The sequence below is a fragment of the Salmo trutta genome, chromosome 29 (genome assembly GCF_901001165.1).
Source record: "Salmo trutta chromosome 29, fSalTru1.1, whole genome shotgun sequence".
Lineage (NCBI taxonomy): Eukaryota > Metazoa > Chordata > Actinopteri > Salmoniformes > Salmonidae > Salmo > Salmo trutta.
This window is the reverse complement of record NC_042985.1, coordinates 31470001-31491706: the sequence shown is the minus strand read 5'-3', so window position 1 is coordinate 31491706 and position 21706 is coordinate 31470001. Positions and strand designations below refer to the sequence as shown.

Below are 21706 nucleotides of genomic sequence, written 5' to 3'. Positions count from 1 at the left end.
GCGTCCACCTGCTGGTCTCCTGACAAACTCACACATACTTTTAGTTAGAATTACTGACGACAGGTACGAAAAGGTGCCTCAGTTGATCTGGAGTCTTCTTGCTAACAGACACAGGCTCTCAATGTGTAATGGAAGTTCTAGAACTACTCAGATAACATGACCTGTTATTTCATCCATTGTCCATGAAACACAAATGAGTATGTTACATTTAGTATAGTTACGTAAGACTTAAGGTTACGAATGTCTACCAACCCAAAGGTTGCGTGTTCGAATCTCATCACGGACAACTTTAGCTAAGTAGAATCTTACTACTTTTTAGATACTTACTCTAAACCTAACCTTAACGCTTTTAGCTAACCCTAACCTTAAACCTTCAACCTAATTCCCAATCCCTAGCTAATGTTAGCCAGCTAGCTAACATTAGCGTTAGCCACCACTAGCTAACGTTAGCCACAACACATTTTTATTCGTAACTTAACATACGTTTTTAAAATTCGTAACATATTGTACATTTTGCAAATTTGAAACTTATTGCACGAATTGCAATTCATAACAAATTGTATGAACTGAAATTCGTAACATATCTTACAAATTGTAATTCGTAACACATCATTCGAAATGGATGATAGACATCCACAAATTAATACTATGCTCGGCTGTCCCTCAGTTAGCACCCAGTCCTTCTTATGGCCTGGCAGAGCCAGCAATCAGTCTCCCCATTTTCAGTTAATTATATATCATTGTAATTATTTGTGTTCAATTTGTTTGCCCCTCTGTGGTGTTTATTTAACTGTATTACTATTTTTCATGCTTATACAGCATAATGTTTCATTGATGTATTACTCAACAGTATTCTCTCCTTCCTCTTAATTCACTCACAAAAACCCTTATCTGAATGCTCTAATTACATTTTGATCTATTAATGTCAGTCTGAATTCTCAGTTGGTTTGCTGTACTCCTCCATTCTCTCCTCGCCTCCTTTTAAAAAAAAAGTCAAAAATAGCCAAGGAGAGGAGGGGAGGAAATGTGGAAACAAATGTTCTTGTAGGAAATTAGACTCCTTCACTCAAGCGTCATCATGCAAATTACGTTTAGGCTACAAGGGTTTAATCAAATGTGTAAAGTAGTAAAAATACATGTAGCTAGTTTTGCTAGACATTTTATAGATAAAAGGATAAGTAGCATATTGTTTTAAAATATGTGGGTGCTTTTCTCCTCCCAGTAAACAACAGCTGATTCAAAGAGGGTATAGCGGATCTCAAAACTCTTCCGCGAAAGACTCAGGTAGGATACTCTTGAGGAGGCAATCGAGAAGGCGAGAGCACTCCTCCGTTCGCCTAATGACTAATTGGCCATTTCTCAATTAGATTTGATCAAGTCCTGCGTTCTCTCTTCTGTGTCCTCTCTCGCCTCCTTTGAAAAAAGGTCAAACTTAATCGAGGAGTGGCGGCAAGGAGAGTCAACGTGGACGACAATGTGTTTGTTTGTAATGAGAAGCTCCTTCTCCACTCGCGCGTCATCAGGCAAATTACGTTTACAGTGTTGGATCCCAAAATAAATGTGTAAAGTCATAAAAACAAATGAAGTCAGTTGTGAAAGACAAATTGGAATTCGTAATATATCATACGTTTAGCAAAATCTTAACATTTTGTTAATTCATAATGTATAGTACATTTAGGAAATTCGTAACATCATACGAATTGTAATTCATAACATATTATACGAAATGGATGATGGACATTCCCAAAAAACACATACAATATGAAACGTAACATATCATACTCAAGGAGTATCTTCGATATACATACAGAATAATATGAAATGCTCTGAGTACAGGTTGGGTCACAGAGAAAAAATGGAGGAGTTAGGAGAGTTTAGTCTTGTCCAACCGATATTTTCCCATTGAACCTGTTTCAAATCTGCAACCCTCTGTTTATCTGGCCAAATATCGAACTCTCGCAAAACGAGTTCCTGCCGAAACCCGGGATCGAACCAGGGACCTTTAGATCTTCAGTCTAACGCTCTCCCAACTGAGCTATTTCGGCGGCCCTGATTGAGTTGCCCTAAAACTATTCTAACGTGTGTGGTTGGCTGTCTGGTTTATTTAGTTGATTTTAGGATCATGAATATTTTCTATTCATCTTTCTCCAACAGCGAGTGACAAATGCCCCCACATGGATGGAATAATCACGCACACGTTCTTTGTCAAACTGCTAGAAAAACAATGCGTCCACCTGCTGGTCTCCTGACAAACTCACACATACTTTTAGTTAGAATTTTTGTTCAAATTAGGCTAACCCAATTACTGACGACAGGTACGAAAATGAGCCTCAGTTGATCTGGAGTCTTCTTGCTAACAGACACAGGCTCTCAATGTGTAATGGAAGTTCTAGAACTACTCAGATAACATGACCTGTTATTTCATCCATTGTCCATGAGAAGGTGGTATTTACCCTTCAGGATGATGCAATATTAATGTGGTCTAACTCACCCATTCATTCTTTATAGTTGATATATTATATAAGTTATAGTATTGCTTACAAATACCATTTTAACACATTCTTAGAAAACAAAGTTCTCCTTTTATTTTGTCAAATCATAACTGTATGTAGGTATCATTTCTATTGCATAAAGGCTTTTTATATTACTTTTTTTGTGTTTTTGTCTTCGCTGAATTGTCCACATGTAAAACACATAGCAGAGGATGGTTTCGATCCATCGACCTCTGGGTTATGGGCCCAGCACGCTTCCGCTGCGCCACTCTGCTGTCTGGTAAGAGGTAGAGGGGATGTAGTATTTGAAATGTAGCTTTTGATCATGTCGGATGAGTTTATGGTGTACACAGCGAAGATCTTATCGGCTCCTTGAAGAGAATTTGAAAATAACAATACTCCTTCCACTGCCATAGTAAAATAAGTATAGACAAATCTAATGACAAAATGTATATCATTAAACTACCTTATTCATTTTCTAAAATAAAAATAGTTTTTAAATCAAGTCATTTATTTTATTTTGAACCACATGAAAGATAAGTGAGAAAAAAAGCAACTCAAATGCAGATTCACATATTTTACTGCATTTTTGAAAAACATGTAATAAAGTATATGAAGGAAATCCAAATGGTGCAAGTATCTATCTAAGGCCTTTCTCATTCAGTGTCAGGGCCACTTCCCCAGTTTTTTGGCGTGTACTTTGAGATCACTTCATTTATTAGAGATGTATGCATTTTCTTGGTTCTCTTTGCAAATGCCATTAATATCAGATATATTTTCAATGGCAGAATAAGTATATTTTATTGCTTTTCTTGTATAATAAAGGATTCAATGCTTGTCTATAATAGTGTAAAACTGAAGATGTCAGGAACCTAGTGAAAATATAACTATAGTGTGTGTTTATTTCTGCCTACATCATGGACTCAAACATGATACAAGGGAATTCTGTTAGATGAAAATAATACAATGGCAGCATAGGAGAAACATTTGCCATTTACTCAACATAAACAGAACAACCAGTCCAGTTAGCATGTCAGGAGAGAAACATTAAGCCTACTCCTGGACTAAGGAGAATTTTCTATTGGTCCATCAGGAGGGTTAGCGTGTCCTTGCATTGGATTTCAGACACTGGTTGACCACCTCCAGAAGCTGGGAGTTCTCGAGTGCAGCGCCACTCTCTCTTTGTCTGCCAGCTGTTTGTTGACTGGAACAAAGCAAAAACAAAGGGTTTAGTTAGGGGCAATTCCACAATAACTGAGTGAGGCTGACACTCAGATATTTCACTTGAAGATGTATGTAAAACAAAACTCAACGATTGAAAAGTTAAACAACCCAAGGTTCGTAAGAGAATTACAGCAAAAAAAAGCACAAACCGTTCTTCTGTTACCAAACCTTGTATCTGCACTGATCTTCAAGTAAATGTGTTTTTGTAAACTTTTCTGTGGAAATTGTTAAAAGTAGTCCTTGTGCATAGACCTGCCATGGAGAGAGAGAGAGAGGTGGGAAGAGAGTGAAAGACAGGGAGATGGAGAGTGTGAGAAACAGAAAGAGAAAGACAGCAGTGCAAATTTAGTTATTGAAATTCACCTTCCTGTGTGGCTGGCCATCCTTCCCCCGTAGGTACATGTGATTGCCTAACAAGGTGGTGTCACACCCTGATCTGTTTCACCTGTCCTTGTGATTGTCTCCACCCCCTCCAGGTGTCGCTTATTTTCCCGGTGTATTTATCCTTGTGTTTCTTGTCTCTCTGTTCCAGTTTGTCTTGTATGTTCAAGTCAACCAGTGTGTTTTTCCAATGCACCGGCTTTTTCTATTCTCTTTTTGCTGGTCCTCACGGTTTTGACCCTTGCCTGTTTCTGTACCCACCTGCCTGACCATTTTGCCAGCCACTCTGTACCTCCTGCACTCTGAACTGGTTTTGACCTTTTGCTTGTCCATGACCATTCTCTTGGATTATAATAAATATCAATGACCCAAACCATCTGCCTCCCGTGTCTGCATCTGGGTCTCGCCTTGATAGTTGGAAGACAAGAGTTGTTGAAATACTGAAGTTTAAGGCGGCTTTGCTGACAGAGCTGTAGAAGGGTATCAGTTTGAGGTAGGCTATACTTTCAAACTGAAAAGTATGTATCTCCCCTTCATAACACTGCACTAAACCATCAAATGTTCTCACAGGTGGCTTCCGTCAGACTGGAAGGACAGTTAACTCCAGTCACTGGACTAGAAGACACTTGTGAGGTTCTCATCAATCAATATCAATTGTGTAAGCACATGGAAATAATCTTTAGAAAATGATTTATTTGACACATGATTTAAGTGGTGTGCAGTGAGTGACGGACCATGATTCCATAGTACCGGAACTGACCATATAATTAATACATTTGTTTTATTTCGCACCGAACTTAAGGAAAGACTATTACTCTGCATATAATAGAAGAAACACTTGTATTTTACAATTTAATTAGATCTGACAGTGTAGCAAGTTTATTTATTGGCCAGCATGTGTCCATTAAAGAAATGGGTTATGTCCTGTCTGCACAACCATTAAACTGATCAGAAAAAATAATCTGGAATTCCTTTGCGCCTTAGTAGTACACTCAGAAAAATAAGTACTTTGGGGCACTATTTGTGCCCCAAACCCTCTAAAAAAGGTTCCAGATTGAACCATTTAAGATCCGATAAAATGCTTTCTTTCTGAGTGTAGATTATTTGTCACACAGTTCACCTTTTTTGGACAATCAGGTAAACAGAGAATGACTGTTGTAGCTTCAGTTTGTGCGCTGGGACAGCATCTGTGGCAGCATCAGTGGATTAGACTGGGAAGGCTCACTGTCCAAGTCTACAGGGGCATCAGAGATGTGATCCAGCAATAGTGCAAACAATAAAACTATACTACTTTGCAAGACTGCCCTACAAAGGCAAAATACAGTAACTATGAATTTGGTAAAGCATCTTTGATCTGTTGTAATGGTTTCCTGACACAATAACAAGCCAGTTGATCAGAATATATCATGGATTATCAGAAATTGCTGATAAATAATAATTAAAAATCATTTGAAGTCAGATTTTGAAGGGGGGGGGGGCGGCAATCGCAAGTTTAAGGCCATGTTTAGCCATAGAGAACAATCTTATGACTGGTCTAAATAAGGATGGTCAAGGTTGTTTTATACGGGTATCCTTCATTTATTTGGCATGGGCTACAGCCAAACAGTAGCCTGTGTGGAGTGGTTAACAAACTGTGAATTCGTAAGCTCAATACTCTGGACAATTGTTCCTTTATGATCTAGCGCGTGTGTGCGTGATCCTCAAGTACGGCCATAGAAAAATAAACTATTGCATTAGGTAAAACGGACCTCATAAATCTTTCTGAGCACTTTGGCATTACAAACCAGTTACAAGTACTCCTAGGGTCATTTGAAGTACTATACAGATCCAGTTTCTATCTGGTTTTCTGCTATGTCATGACCTCCAGAGTCTAGTCAGGCCAATAACTGAATCAGCCTTAATCAGTTTATTGATCTTGTTCCTGATGTGGGCAATTTAATATCCAAAATAACCCTCTACTTACTACCGCATTCTGGAATTCTTATGATATTAAACAATTAGCCTATGATTTTGTGTTCATATTGACAGATTCTGAAGATGCACATTGGGGCGGTTTAAAGCCCAGGTCCTCACCACCTCTAGGGACCTGTCAGAGGAGGAGACGGTGGCTCACACTGGCCTTAGATTTGTGTTTGAGAAGTTACTCTACTGTAAGTATACTTGTTTTGTACAATCAGTGTAATATCATTGTGAATACTTGCTCTTTCCTTGACAGACTGACCAAGTAAATCCAGGTGAAAGCTATGATCCCTTATTGAGAAGACAACATTTTGAAGTGCCTTTAAACAGGATGCCAGGTGCACAGGTGTGAGTGTCAAGAACCGCAACTCTGCTTCCCATGTGTTTTAAGAATGCAAGTGTATACATGTCATATTGCAATGAGAACATAGCATTTTACAGACATATGACTCTATAAGGAAATGTGTCATAAGGGATGGATGCAGATTAACACAAACATTCTTTACTTAGCTTATAACCAATCATGTTGCACTACCCAAAGGTTATCTAACTTCGCTCTCAAAATGTTGCTGTGTTAAACCAATATACAATGAAGGGTGGCTTGCACACCAAATGTACAACTTCCTCTTTCGTTATCGGCTTTTCAGCAGGCAAGGGAATAAACAAGCACAAGACAGACCGACTGCAGTTAATGCACTTTTACTGCAGTTTCTAAACTGCTGTGATAATTTGGATGCGGTAATTGCATCGGTCTTTATTTTGAATCGCGTTGATGTTTGCTTATGCAGTATCCATTTTTCTGAATTCATTTATGTAAGGATAATGGCACATTTTCTTCCCTAAACCGAATAAGTTGTGAACTACAAATATGCTGACTTCTTCTGGTGTCTTTTCCTAACCCTAATTGGCTTCGCATCATAATATGCCTGTAAATTGATATGTACCTTCATTAAAACCTACATAATGCTGTGCTGCATCAGCACATGCCAGCTCGATGTTTAAAGTAGTGCACTTTTTAAATGTGAAGGACAAACACATTTTAATCTTAATGGGGAACCTCGTGATTTAATTAGGGTCCCTTAGTAAACCTTCATGTCAAATAATGTTTGAATATGTTCATCTGTTTTTGACTAATGAATCATTCAAGTTTGGAGAAATTGCACCTTTGGGGGGTTACTACTGAGCACCCCATGGCCACCAGGGGTATGGGACTGCACAAATGTCTGTTTCACCACAAATATAGTCTGAGCTACCAAAACCCCAAAATACAATTTTGGGGATTCCATGACCAGACATATAGAGCTTCATGGCAGAACAAGTGTTTGTAAATGTTTATAAATTTTTTATCTTGATATTGGATCATTGAGATCCTCGGAAAAATATACTATTTAAACATTCTACACTCTTTATATGGCCGTTCAACCTCTATACCCATTATTCGCATAATGGCCATAACCACACCTGTTACCATGGTCTTCAGCACAGCATATTTCTGATAAGCAAGACAATAATGCGCTGACTTCTCACTGCCTAGCCAAATAGAGCAGCTGTGCCATGATTTGGTTTTCACCTTCAGAAAATATGTCCCTTTAAGTTGCCCACAGAACCCAAGCAGATAAACATACCTGTAGGAAAATATGCCGTGTGTCAATGTGATCCAGTGGTAGCCTACAAAATAATGAACGTGAGGTAATAAACATAATAGCATGGTAGTATATATATATATATGTATATATATGTATGTGTGTGTGTGTATTTTAATCTATAGCAACACCTAGCCTATTAAAGGCCTATAATATGCTCCTCTATGAAGATGCGCTTATTATCGCCAATAGCCCTATATTGCGTAGCCTATTTGACGGTCAGTCGGCAATATAAGTTGCTCCCTGTTACAATGTTACCATTTGTATCAGCCCTTTCAAAATGCCCTAATTCTTCCTGACACCCCTCATGCAGGTACACTGATTTTCAAAATGCAATATTCCCATCACCTTTGTTGATTTTATTCTCATTCCTCATAATCATTATGCCTACTAAAGTTGTTCAGACCAATCCACTGCTCATAACCTACAGTGGCAAAAGTTATGTGAACCCTTTGGAATTACCCTGATTTCTGCATAAAATGGTCATCAATCTTAATCTGACCTTCATCTAAGTCACAGTGTGCTTCAACTAATAACACACAAACAATTATACGTTTGCATGTCTTTATTGAACACACTGTGTAAACATTCACAGTGTAGGGTGGAAAAAGTATGTGAACCCTTGGATTTAATAACTGGTTGACCCTCCTTTGGAAGCAATAACCTGAACCAAATGTTTTCTGTAGTTGCGGATCAGACCTGCACAACGATCAGGAGGAATTTTGGACCAATCCTCTTTACAAAACTTCCAGTTCAGCAATATTCTTGTGACGTCTGGTGTGAACGGCTTTCTTGAGGTCATGCCACCATCTCAATCGGGTTGAGGTCAGGACTGACTGGGCCACTCCATAAAATGTATTTTCTTCTGAAGCCATTCTGTTGATTTACTTCTGTTTTGGGTCGTTGTCCTGTTGCGTCACCCAACTTCTATTGACCTTCAATTGGCAGACAGCCTTACATTCTCCTGCAAAAAGTCTTGATAAACTTGGGAATTATTTTTCCGTTGATGCTAGCAAGCTGTCCAAGCCCTGAGGCAGCAAAGTAGACCCAAACCATGATGCTCCCTCCACCATACTTTAGAGTTGGGATGAGGTTTTCATGTTGGTGTGCTGTGCCTCTTAAAAAAAAAAAAAAAAAGTGTGTTCCTTCCAAACAACTTAACTTTAGTTTCATCTGTCCACAGAATATTTTTCCAGTAGTGCTGTGGAACATCCAGGTGCTCTTTTGTGAACTTCAGACGTGCAGCAATGTTTTTTTTGGACAGCAGTGTCTTCTCCCGTGGTGTTCTCCCATGAACACTATTCTTGTTTAGTGTTTTACGTATCGTAGACTCGTCAACAGAGATGTTAGTATGTTCCAGAGATTTCTGTAAGTCTTTAGCTGACACTCTAGGATTCTTCACCTCATTGTGCTCTTGCAGTCATCATTGCAGGACGGCCACGCCTAGAGTAGCAACAGTGCTGAACTTTCTCCATTTATAGACAATTTGTTTTATGTGGACTGATGAACATCAAGGCTTTTATAATTATTGTAACCCTTTCCAGCTTTATGCAAGTCAACAATTCTTAATCTTAGGTCTTCTGAGATCTCTTTTGTTCGAGGCATGGTTCACATCAGGCAATGCTTCTTGTGAATAGCAAACTCAAATTTTGTGAGTTGTGTAGGGCAGGGCAACTCTAACCAACATCTCCAATAATCTCATTCATTGGACTCCAGGTTAGCTGACTCCAATTAGCTTTTGGAGAAGTCATTAGCCTAGGGGTTCACATACTTTTTCCAACCTACACTGAATTTTTTTATTATGTTTTCAATATAGACGAGAAATACAATTTGTGTTATTAGTTTAAGCACACTGTCTATTGTTGTGACTTAGATGGTTAGATCAAGTTTGATCAATTTATGCAGAAATCCAGGTAATTAACAAAGGGTTCACACTTTTTCTTGCACCGTATATCAATCAGCTTTGCGCCAGGTGCCTCTTAGTAGGCTATAGTTTGAACTTTCTAATGTATAATTATATTTTTTATACCATGAATATATCAATTGACATCAATTTGTTATGGTGAAACAACTATTAAATCATATGCTGCTATAAATAGTCATGCTACGTTATTTTTCTTCATCAGACACTAAGCTTTAACATGACACATGATGGTGTAGGATGCAGTGCGAATTAAACACAGCAAAAAAACAAACGCCCTCACTGTCAACTGCGTTTTATTTTTCAGCAAACTTAACAAGTGTAAATATTTGTATGAACATAAGATTCAACAACTGAGACAAACTGAACAAGTTCCACAGACATCTGACTAAGAAATTGAATAATGTGTCCCTGACCAAAGGGGGATCAAAAGTAACAGTCAGTAGCTGGTGTGGCCACGTACTGCATTAAGTACAGCAGTGCATCTCCTCATGGACTGTACCAGATTTACCAGTTCTTGCTGTGACATGTTACCCCACTCTTCCACCAAGGCACCTGCAAGTTCCTGGACATTTCTGGGGGGAATGGCCCTAGCCCTCACCCTCCGATCCAACAGGTCCCAGACGTGCTCAATGGGATTGAGATCCTGGCTCTTTTTCAGAACATTGACATTCCTGTCTTGCAGGGAATTATGCTCGTTCTGTGCAGTATGGATGGTGGCATTGTCATGCTGGAGGGTCAAGTCAGGATGAGCCTGCAGGAAAGGTTACCACATGAGGGAGGAGGATGTGGGTTTGTGCCCATAGGCGACGTTGTTGCCGGTGATGTTTGGTAAGGACCTGCCGTACAACAAGCCTACAAGCCCTCAGTCCAGCCTCTCTCAACCTGTTGCGGACATTCTGAGCACTGATGGAGGGATTGTGCGTTCCTGGTGTAACTCGGGCAGTTGTTCTTGCCATCCTGTACCTGTCCCGCAGGTGTGATGTTCGCATGTAACACCTGCACAGGATGGGTACATGTGGTTTGCCACTGTGAGGACGATCAGCTGTCCGTCCTGTCTCCCCTGTAGCCCTGTCTTAGGCGTCTCACACAACGGACATTGCATTTTATTGCCCTGGCCACATCTGCAGTCCTCATGCCTCCTTGCAGCATGCCTAAGGCACTTTAACGCAGATGAGCAGAGACCCTGGGCATCTTTCTTTTGGTGTTTTTCAGAGTCAGTAGAAAGGCCTCTTTAGTGTCCTAAGTTTTCATAACTGTGACCTTAATTGCCTGACGTCTGTAAGCGTCTTAATGACCATTCCACAGGTGCATGTTCATTAATTGTTTATGGTTCATTGAACAAGCAGGGAAACAGTGTTTAAACTCTTTACAATGAAGATCTGTGAAGTTATTTGGATTTTTACGAATTATCTTTGAAAGACAGGGTCCTGAAAGGGATGTTTCTTTTTTTTGCTGAGTTTATATGGGTTGGGCAACAGTACCTTCCACTCAATATCAGATTAGAAAGATGTTGTACTTACAATGTTGCAAGGGGTAGCAATGACTTACAACATGCTGCACCAACACTTTATTACATCAATAATACATTCATACTATGTAATCGATTGAAACACACACAGCTGTTAGTGCTTAATTCATTGTCAAACGGTAGAGGTAGTGTTTCCTCTGTTTCACACTGAGGTAAAGCCACTCAAACCTCTTCTGGAGATGCTCCGTCTGCCCTGTCTGAAGTGTGGCTGTCAAACAGGGCAAATTACAAACATGAATCCACTGACATCAATGCAATTATGAAGTTGAGTCAGAGAAACATTCACTTTTCTACCTGTTGGAATCTGGCTTGAAATATACTAATTCCTATCATCATATTAGAAAGTATTGATTACTTTACAGGTATAAGAAATGTATATTTTAGGGGTTAATGAAGGGTGAATAGGAACTTTGGGTATGGAAAGTTGCTGAGTAAGACAGGGGGAAGTGCAGGAAGTTCATATTCTGTTCAAACATGTTATTGCTGAATATTAATATTTCTAAGGAAGGAGGCAAAGGGTAGCAGTTTGGTTTCAGTTCCTGATAAGGCAGGCCAGTTTCTGTGGAACTAGGACAATGAGGGATGTGGAAATCAACTTGAGATAAGGTCAGCAGTTAAAGAGAGAAGATGCTGGGGGGGGGGGGGGGGGCGGCATCTGACTACAGTCCTATTCCACACACACACTTCCATGCCCATGAGGGTCCTAGACTTAGGCAGGCCTTGACAACACCAGTGAGAGGAACTTATTGTGTTTCTGCATAACAACAGAGTGTTTATCTTAGACATGCAAGGGGGCAATTCCACCCAGTCACATGCAGAACGGAGAGGGTGCATTTTTAGAAGCTCCTCTAACTCTGGGCATGCCTGCACAACTTTCTGCAAGTATAGCCAGTATTTGTATGCAACATCGCAGCAGAAAAAGCCCACCATGCCAGTAGAAGACCGCTCCTTCTGCAAGTACATTGCTTAGGCATATATTTCGCCTCTGTACATATTGAGGGCCTTAAGGAGCATGCCGTGTGGCAAACTGCTATCTCTAGGCCCTCATCTACTTTGGCAGATGATTTTCCCGAAGTCTCTTTGGCTGCTGTCCACTCTGACGTGCCACACACTCCTTTGCCTGGCGTCTACAACATGAAAATCACAGTGGTGCAGAGATTAACTTAAAATAAACAAGTTCTAAACTAGGTGACATTAAGCTATGCTTTAGAAACTGGGATTGGTCTTTGTATGGACATGTTTGACGAAGGATGACACATCGTCTTTCACCAGAAAGACAACATCATAGAAGCCCTTCTCAACATTAAATAGAGAGTCAGACTGCAAGATTACATCACAAAATTATACATAAAACCAAACCGCCAGGATGTGGCAAGTAGCCTAGAGAGGTGGGTTGCTGGTTCAAGTCCCAGACATCTGATTGTGTTGCTCCAACCTCTGTGTGTGTGTGTGTGTGTGTGTGTGTGTGTGTGTGTGTGTGTGTGTGTGTGTGTGTGTGTGTGTGTGTGTGTGTGTGTGTGTGTGTGTCGGAGGGATATAGATAAAGCAAAAAGACAAATCACTGTCCCACAATATAACATCACAAACATATACTTCATAACAAAAAGAAGACCAGCATGCACTTTAAGAAGGTGTAATTATACCCTGAACAAAACATCAACAAAGAAGGTAGTACAAACCCTGAGGCTTTCCGGAAGTAGTATTGCTTGCGATTCCTATCCACTGATATAGCATGCATCTCCCGTGAGCAGTGCAGTGACTTTACTTTAACATTTAATCTGACTTATTTATCTAATCAACTAACTATGTTTAGTTGTTACCTGATTTGAAATGATGTAACAATTAACCCATTAGGATTTGGGGCACCACGAGAGCGGTTCTTTAAAGAGTTACCGTCTCCCAAATTAAACTCAAGGTCTTTACCTATTTCATCTATAAACAACTTATTAATCATAACCTCATATCATCATTCTGAACAGTCGTAACCTCCGGAATATGTGAAAACCTGAGCCTTATGATTCAGTACTACACAAATTGGTTGAATTATTTATTTACTAGCTAACTATATGGTAACATAAACATATACACTTAATACATTAGAAACCGGTCCCTAGCAGACTGACAATATGGCTGCTTGTTACAAAAGTACATGGAGGGAAAGCGAGGGAGGGACAGACACTTAATTTTGTTACATTTAGAGACTACTTTCACTTTGCACACGAACCACTGCCTGCTTGAAGTAAGAGATTATTAATTTATTTATGTGAAAATCCTTGGTTTCTCTCTTTACATGGCCTTTTTGAAAAGGGTGTTGGGCCTTTTTGCGGCACGCTTGTAAGGCTCTGATTGTCCTAGAGGGGTCCCCACCCGTCTTCTAATGTTGTTCTCCTCTGCAGTCGTCCGGTATCCAGTGACTTGTCGTGTAGTCCTGAACAGAACAACAGAGTTTATTCTACTTCCATTCGCTTTGGAAGAGGCTTCTTTGAAGATAGTTCCCAGGGGGTTGATGAAAGTAGTAGATTATGATGGTTTGAACAGACTAATAGAATGGTCCCACTTAAATAAATGTTTCTAGGTACTTTACTTAGAACAGCTAATCAGCCGTACCAGTGATTTGTCCTGGAGGTGACTTTATCGTCTCTACCTCGTGTTGAGATTTCAGAGTTCAAATCTCTTTGGATGTGAGCTGCAGCTACACGCCTCTCTGGTCTGATATGTTAACTCTTAACCCCTCATTTTATACAGTTCTTCAAAAGGGTCGGTTCGTCAGACTGGCACGCTCTCTGTCCTCACTAAGGGCAAGGCTTGTCACTGGTACAAAGTTATGCAAAACTTATCTTTTATGGCTCTTAAAATCATGTCCCTCTCTTAAGAAAATGTTTTCATATTTCATGCACAACGTAGAGGATGGGAACTTCGTACATGTAGTGTGTATACAGTATTTCCTTTATAATTGTTTTTAATGACATCACAAAATAACAACCAGACCAACATCCGTGTTCTTTTAGGTCGCCTCTGACCATTCCCCTCATTCTATATTAGAAATATTGTTCCAGTATTCGCTTTAAAACGTGTTAGAGTTTCGGTGGGAAAATCTGTGAAACAAAGGCACATTCCTCCGGTGAATTTGGAGAGCGAGAGAGCTGAATGTTCTGTCCTTGATTTACAGCAGGGCGTGAGCTGTCAACCGCCACCAGCTCCCTTCTCACTCCTCTGCGGGTGAAAGGGGGTCTGCCTGAAGTTATTTATTGCAAAGCTGATCTGACCTATTTGGATCCTCACAGGACAGTCATGACAGCAGGCAGGACAATAGAGGAGATCGCTTACACAAAGCTTGTCTATTTCCAACCGCCCATACATCCATTCAGGGAATGCCTTCTGGAATGTGTCGACACATCTTTCCACTCTAATAACATGCAAAACGTAGAGGTATAAGTAAAGGGCAATATTAACGACTCATTCAAATTATAATTTGATTAGTATATACACACTTACTCTACCAAAGTGCTTTGTTCTTCCGTCAAGCAGTCCCACAAAGGCTTGACGGGTGCATCCTGGGGCCAGCACCTTCATGTCTTCAAAGGACTTGAAGAGGTCCACTGTGAAGATGGTCCGGTGAGTCACGGTGGCTGGCCAGTAGCCACTCTTTTCAAGTTCGTCCACCCCACTGTCCAATATCTCAGACACCCGGAGCAGTTCAGAGCAGAAAGGGACAGGTTGTAGTTCCCTGAGTCAGGAGTAATTATTAGGAAGTAATTAATTATGTTCTTTAATAACATGTAAATAGAAGTAAAGTCCTTAAAAACCACATACTTACCATTTTATTCCAATCAGGATGACCTGCTTGCCACTCATCACTGTCAGGGCACTGGGGGCACAACCACACAGCTGTGGCAAAAGACAAACTAGAAACCAAAATGTGACACCAAAGAATCACAAGTAAATTGTTCTATATATTTGGACTGGTGCATTAAATTGTGCAGCATGACAAAAAAGTTGGTATTGCAGGAGGTGCTATCAGATTTAATTTGAAACAGCAAAACTATAAACGCACACCTTGCTCCTGGAAGGTAAGGGACCACTCATCATCTTGATGAATTACGGTGGTTGGGGACAAGGGGCGATCAAACCCTTCAAACAGAGACTCTCTGTTGTACAAAACCTTGGTGCTGTGGGTGGCTGTCACGTGGCACAGAGAAGATGCCTGGGCAGTCATCTCTTGCACAACCGCATCCTCACTACTGCAATACTGACACTGGCCCAACACAGTACCTTCGGCAGAGAGCATGCTGTCCACCATTGCCTCTCTCTTTTCCCCCCACTTGTATGCACACAAGGCCTGCCCCTCTGCCCAAGTCACCTTTGGAGTTACATGACAATCTGGCCCTGTGAAACTCCCTATCAGCTCCTGTAGGTCCTGCGTCAGGGAGAACTCATGAAAATAATAGCTTGGCTGTATTACATTTTAAGGTTGGCACGGTATTTGTTTGGTGTTCTAGCATACTGTACCTGTATCATGGGGGGATAGGTGCAGGAGCATGGGTATTGCAAGAGGATTTTGAATCTATTTTCAATACATGCAACCTAAGAGTTCATGCCTGCAAGACAAAGGCTTAGGTTACAGTCAATCAGTCTGAGGATTTGAAAGTTGTTTAGCACCATTTTGTATTTAATCCCATATTGAAATGAAAGCCAATGAGCCAGCTAAAATTGGTCAGTATATTGCAACTGCATTTAGTACTAGTTAGAAATATCCTAAATGGTAGCCATGCTGCCTGACAAGTTGAATGACTCTAGCCTTGATGAGGCTCTTACACTCTTGGGGTTGTTGTGTGTAGAGTGATTTCCTTAGTTTCAAGCGACCTGGCTTCAAGCCTACCTCAGGTCAAATGAGCAGAAGTAGGATAGTGTATGAGGGTCAAAAGCAAATCCTATGAAGGCGTGAGGGATTTGTGATAGAGAAGCACCGGTTGTGTTTTCTGAACCAAGGGAGTAGTGTAATGATTCTAGCCTTGATAAGTCTATTAAGAAATCCCCCAAGGGAGATCTCACTCTTGGCATCTCCGTTGGGGTTCCTTTAGGGCAGGGTTTCCAAAACCTCTCCTCGGCCCCTCCAGACATTTCACATTTGAGTTTTAACCCTTAACTGGCACACATGGTTCAATTATTCAACTAATCATCAAGCCTTTGACTAACTAAATCAGGTGTGGCAATTTAGGGTTAAAACCAAAATGTGAAACTTCTATGGAGGGCCAGTGGAGATGTTTGGGAAACCCTGTTTTACGGTCAGATGCTCCAGGGTCAAGCTCTATTTAAAGCGGTTCTCACCTTCGCCATTAGCTGCAATATGGTCACCTGTTCCGGTAAGTTCCATGTCCTCCACTGTGACTTTTGATGACAACAATATACAATTAACATGAATCAGCCAGGACTGGCATATGTTATCGATTTAGAAAAAATAGTTACACGTTACATGCGTAAACAAACACACAACTAAATAGGTATGTAATACCCTTGGTAGAACCAAGTATTGAGTTTATTTGTAATTGGTAATTAATTGGTAATGTACAAGTGAATAGGTTGGTTTACTTTGAAGTTTAAGTTTTGACCAATAAGGTCGCTGTGGCCAATGGGAGAGTTGACCTGGTTAACGGAAGCTTGAAATAATTTGGACATGGGTTGTGCACGACTCATTGGGGTTTATTATTTATATTTTGTGGTGCATTGAAAATGTAATAATACACATCTTGAACCTTATGTATGTTGCCTTGGTGGAGTCATTTCCTGTTTCAATTTCATTTAATGCATGGGAAAGCATATCCTTATACAATAACAAAAATTGATAATCATTCCATCTGAAGTTAATAGCCTATTTGTCATCACCTTTAAGAGTTTACAATAGGGATTCTTATTGGAGATGTCCTTCTCAGCTAACATCCCATGCAGTTGAGAGATTCTACGTAAGGTAATATCGTGAGAGTCAAATTCGAGCCTGGTGAGAGGGTTACAGGTACATAGAACTTACCATGTCGTGAGGTCTTCTTAGACCTTTTTTGTCCAGGTTTTTTGTGAATTATGTTGCCTCTGCTGTCCCTCTCTATCCATTGGACAGGGGCAAGACTAGTGGTAGGAGCAGGTGACTGTCACTTTGCAGCTCCTTCCTTCTGATCCTAAAGTATTTATTCAAATCAAACATATAATTTTAATCACAGACAGATTCCCATTCTAACACAACAACATTGTGGTATGTACCCACAATTCAACTTCCCTAAAAATATACTGCAGGAATGGGAAGCAATATCACATATGTTGAAATTTTAATGCTGTGCGATAGCTTTCTCGAAGAGCCTTCTCAAATGTCACCCGTGCCACATCCTGCTCTTGCTCAAGCTCATTTCTCTATTTGGTTGAACATAAACATTATTGTATGTTAACATAGAAAAAAAGTAACAATGTGTGTTATTATACTGTGAGACACAATTATATATATATATATATATATATATATATATATATATATATATAGATTCATTGGCCATATATATATACACTGCTCAAAAAAATAAAGGGAACACTAAAATAACACATCCTAGATTTGAATGAATGAAATAATCTTATTAAATACTTTTATCTTTACATAGTTGAATGTGCTGACAACAAAATTACACAAAAATAATCAATGGAAATCCAATTTATCAACCCATGGAGGTCTGGATTTGGAGTCACACTCAAAATTTAAGTGGAAAACCACACTACAGGCTGATCCAACTTTGATGTAATGTCCTTAAAACAAGTCAAAATGAGGCTCAGTTGTGTGTGTGGACTCCACGTGCCTGTATGACCTCCCTACAACGCCTGGGCATGCTCCTGATGAGGTGGCGGATGGTCTCCTGAGGGATCTCCTCCCAGACCTGGACTAAAGCATCCGCCAACTCCTGGACAGTCTGTGGTGCAACGTGGCGTTGGTGGATGGAGCGAGACATGATGTCCCAGATGTGCTCAATTGGATTCAGGTCTGGGGAACGGGCGGGCCAGTCCATAGCATCAATTCCTTCGAACTGCTGACACACTCCAGCCACATGAGGTCTAGCATTGTCTTGCATTAGGAGGAACCCAGGGCCAACCGCACCAGCATATGGTCTCACAAGGGGTCTGAGGATCTCATCTCGGTACCTAATGGCAGTCAGGCTACCTCTGGCGAGCACATGGAGGGCTGTGCGGCCCCCCAAAGAAATGCCACCCCACACCATGACTGACCCACCGCCAAACCGGTCATGCTGGAGGATGTTGCAGGCAGCAGAACGTTCTCCACGGTGTCTCCAGACTGTCACGTCTGTCACATGTGCTCAGTGTGAACCTGCTTTCATCTGTGAAGAGCACAGGGCGCCAGTGGCGAATTTGCCAATCTTGGTGTTCTCTGGCAAATGCCAAACGTCCTGCACGGTGTTGGGCTGTAAGCACAACCCCCACCTGTGGACGTCGGGCCCTCATACCACCCTCATGGCGTCTGTTTCTGACCGTTTGAGCACACATGCACATTTGTGGCCTGGAGGAGGTCATTTTGCAGGGCTCTGGCAGTGCTCCTCCTTGCACAAAGGCGGAGGTAGCGGTCCTGCTGCTGGGTTGTTGCCCTCCTACGGCCTCCTCCACGTCTCCTGATGTACTGGCCTGTCTCCTGGTAGCGCCTCCATGCTCTGGACACTACGCTGACAGACACAGCAAACCTTCTTGCCACAGCTCGCATTGATGTGCCACCCTGGATGAGCTGCACTACCTGAGCCACTTGTGTGGGTTGTAGACTCCGTCTCATGCTACCACTAAAGTGAAAGCACCGCCAGCATTCAAAAGTGACCAAAACATCAGCCAGGAAGCATTGGAACTGAGAAGTGGTCTGTGGTCACCACCTGCAGAACCACTCCTTTATTGGGGGTGTCTTGCTAATTGCCTATAATTTCCACCTGTTGTCTATTCCATTTGCACAACAGCATGTGAAATTTATTGTCAATCAGTGTTGCTTCCTAAGTGGACAGTTTGATTTCACAGAAGTGTGATTGACTTAGAGTTACATTGTGTTGTTTAAGTGTTCCCTTTATTTTTTTTGAGCAGTATATATAGATTCACACATGATAGAAGCAAATTGGTATACATTGTGGATGGTTGATTTTCATTATCGTGGGAAGTGTGTTATATTGTGCAAAACAAAAGGCAAGGCCTTCACAGTTAACATGTAACGGCTGTCGTAGAGAGGGGACCAAAGCGTAGCGTGTTGATTGCTCATGATTAATAATTATTATAACTCAAAACACTACAGGAAAAATAACAAAGAGGGAAAACGAAAGCGCACAGTTCTGTCAGGTACATAAACTACACAGAAGACAACTACCCACAAACACAGGTGGAAAAAAACCTACTTAAGTATGATCTCCAATTAGAGACGAGTACCATCTTCCTCTAATTGGAGATCATCCCAAAAAACAACATAGAAATAGAAAACTAGAACTAAACATAGATATACAAAACATAGAAAAACACAAAACACCCCCTGACCTACTCTACCATAGAAAATAACATCTTACTATGGTCAGGTCGTGACATAACACTCAAAGGTTTTTGTTATTATCTGCTTTAATTCATTAACATCTCAGGTGCGAACAAAGATGCTATTATTATTTATGAACTAGATGTATATTGATATATATACAATTGGTATACAGACAGCAAAAAGAGAATTACAGTTTAAAATGTGCAGACACCTGTGTAGCTATGTAATCATATTTCTATGGGACACACACTGGCCATGAATAAACTAGCTACGCCGTCAAAGATCTAATTTAAAAGGCAAAATAGTTTATTCTGTTATGTTATGTATTCTATGCAGAGTAACTGTTTGTTTATTTTAAGTTGGGAGAGGTATTCAACGCAACCACAGGTACAATAAGAAGGAACACAACGGTCAGTTCCGGTACAAATTATAAAACGTCAGTTCTGGTACTACGGAATCATGGGAGATTGCGTTTCACAGTCCGTCACTCACTTCCAGACACTTTTAAATCATGAAATAAATACCTCAATAATTCACTAAAGTGTTTCCATGTGCTCACATGATTGATATTGTCTTTTTACATAATTAATAACAGCGAGCAGCTAGCTAAAAAGGCCCAATGTTCACTGGTGTTGCAACCTGCAGGAACCTAGCATACAAGATACTGTTGGCCAGAGCGAATAAATATCACTTCCTGTCTACAAAATGAACCAATATACGTAACTGATTTGAAATAAGAGTTTAGAATTATGCAGGCCGAAATATAGAAAACACTACATTATTTGTCATTTCTTGTCCAATAACTTACATCGTTCTCACTGTAAAATAGCTGGTTAGCTTCAACCAAATAAGCAGTTATGTTTATTTGTACTAATAGCACAAATTCAGGGCACATCAAGTTTAAAGGGATTCAGAAGGGGTGTGGCATCAGAGGTATCTGGTGTTAAGTTTGATGCGCCATACGTTTGTGCTATTAGTACATTAAAACGTGCTTCTTTGTACATATAGTACATACTTAATGAGAGACTGGGTTGTCAGTAGTTTTGTTTGTAGGTTTTGTACCTCTACTTATGCCATGGCAATCATGGATTAACAGGGAGGGACTGCTAAACTATAACATTTTAGGGAAGACCCAGATGCAGACAGTGTCGAAGTAACAAAAGTTTATTACTAGAACAGGGGGCAGGCAAAAGGGCTGACAAAGGGCTGTGAGACATAGGTTTGATTTTTGACACATGAAAAGTGGGAGGGTACGGTGCAACAGAAGATGAACATCAGAGGGGCTAATGACCTTGGAGAAAGGGAAGATAAACCGGGAAAAGTTTACGGGACTCCACCCGGAGGGGCAGATCCCGGGTGGACAGCAATACCTTCTGGGCAAGAGTAGTAACCAGTTTAATTTGGGTACGTTTTTTCATCCGGCCGTGAAAATACTGCCCCCTACACCCCAACAGGTTAACTGGGTGAAGAGCAGGGCCCCCCTTGCTCGCCTGGAATTGAGACGCTTGGCTGTGAGGAGATATTCCATGTTCTTGTGGTCGGTCCACACAATGAACGGATGTTCCGCCCCCTCCAGCTAGTGCCTCCACTCCTCCAACGCAATTTTCACCACGAGAAGCTCACAATTCCCCACATCGTAGTTCCTCTCCATGGCGTTAAGGCGATGGGAGAAGGGATGTAACTTGAGGTCCAGGGCAGAACGCTGGGACAGGACAGCCCCCACTCCGACATCTGAAGCGTCTGCCTCCACCATGAACTGGTGGGATGGGTCAGGATGAACCAAGATGGGAGCTGTGGTGAAACTGTGTTTGAGATCCCGGAACACCCAGTCAGCAGCTGGGGACCACGTGAACGGAACCTTGGGAGAGGTGAGTGCAGACAGGGGGAAGCCAGGGTGCTGTAACCCCGGATAAAGCGGCGATAAAAGTTGCAGAATCCCAGGAAACATTGAGTACAGTCATCACGGGGGGGAGTGGTGCCTGGGAGAAGCTCGATCCCGCGGTCATAGGGTCA

General features: G+C 41.0%; 1 long non-coding RNA gene and 2 other non-coding genes across 3 annotated transcripts; all 3 read right to left on the bottom strand.

Moving 5' to 3' along the window:
* Positions 1–1972: 1972 nt before the first annotated feature.
* Positions 1973–2045, bottom strand: trnaf-gaa (transfer RNA phenylalanine (anticodon GAA)). The gene has a single exon. It is a non-coding gene; the product is annotated as a tRNA-Phe (tRNA).
* Positions 2046–2695: 650 nt separating this feature from the next.
* On the bottom strand, positions 2696–2767 carry trnam-cau (transfer RNA methionine (anticodon CAU)). The gene has a single exon. It is a non-coding gene; the product is annotated as a tRNA-Met (tRNA).
* A 708-nt stretch (positions 2768–3475) lies between these two features.
* Positions 3476–3977, bottom strand: LOC115167744 (uncharacterized). Its single transcript, XR_003870546.1, has 2 exons — positions 3866–3977; positions 3476–3696 (listed from the first exon to the last, which is right to left on the bottom strand). It is a non-coding gene; the product is annotated as an uncharacterized LOC115167744 (long non-coding RNA).
* Between the last annotated feature and the right edge of the window lie 17729 nt (positions 3978–21706).